This window comes from Dioscorea cayenensis, unplaced genomic scaffold, assembly GCF_009730915.1.
Source record: "Dioscorea cayenensis subsp. rotundata cultivar TDr96_F1 unplaced genomic scaffold, TDr96_F1_v2_PseudoChromosome.rev07_lg8_w22 25.fasta BLBR01000507.1, whole genome shotgun sequence".
NCBI lineage: Eukaryota > Viridiplantae > Streptophyta > Magnoliopsida > Dioscoreales > Dioscoreaceae > Dioscorea > Dioscorea cayenensis.
Window position 1 is genome coordinate 62,865 of NW_024086898.1, and position 888 is coordinate 63,752.

The window sequence follows — 888 nt, forward strand, 5'->3', positions numbered from 1 at the left end:
TGTGTCAAGTTTTTGGCATCATTACAGGGAATAGGCAGTTTGGAAGCATTTTGCACTTTGGTATTTTAGCTATTCATCACTTGTTCTATTTCACACTTTCTTATTCTTTCATCATTCTGATTTGTTTTTCTTTCTTTGGTTGTAGCTCTAGGTTATGACCCGAGAAAACCTTTCGACATTGGTTGAAGGAGATCCGGACATTGGAAGAAGAATTTATAGAAGGGGAAACGAACCTGTGCATTGTACGGCCACTGATTATAGCTCAGAGTTTTGAGCTTAAATCAGGCTTCTTCCAGATATTACAGCAGTCGGTACAGTTTAGTGGTTTGGCCAATGAGGATCCAAACAATCACATAGAGAACTTCTTAGAAGTATGAGATATGCTCAAGATTAATGGTGTTACGAATGATGCTATCAAGTTGAGAGCCTTCACATTTTACTTGAATGGGAGAGCAAAGCAATGGCTAGATTCATTACCTAGGGCATCAATCACTACATGGGAGGAGATGGTAGATGTTTTTCTTGCCCGATATTTTCCTCCAGGAAAATTTGTGTAGCATAGGAAAGAACTATCCTCTTTTAGTGCAAACAGAATTGGAGTCCCCTTTTGAAACATGGGATAGGTTCAAGGAGCTCTTGTAGAAATGTCATCAACATGGGTTCCTCGAGTTGATGATTATTCAGACTTTCTATAGTTGGTTGAACCCAAGCACAAAGCAGTTACTTGATGCTGCAATAGGAGGTACCTTAGGAAGCAAGACCCCTAAAGAAGCCCGACATCTCATTGAAGAAATGGCTATGAACAGTTATCAGTGGAACACACGGGACAGAAAGAAAGTAGCTGGACTTCATGAGATTAATGTAGTCACGTTATTAGCAGCCCAAGTT

General features: G+C 40.0%; 1 non-coding gene across 1 annotated transcript; it reads right to left on the bottom strand.

The window, feature by feature from the left end:
* Positions 1-555: 555 nt before the first annotated feature.
* On the bottom strand, positions 556-662 carry LOC120254572. Its single transcript, XR_005534663.1, has one exon. It is a non-coding gene; the product is annotated as a small nucleolar RNA R71 (small nucleolar RNA).
* Positions 663-888: the final 226 nt, after the last annotated feature.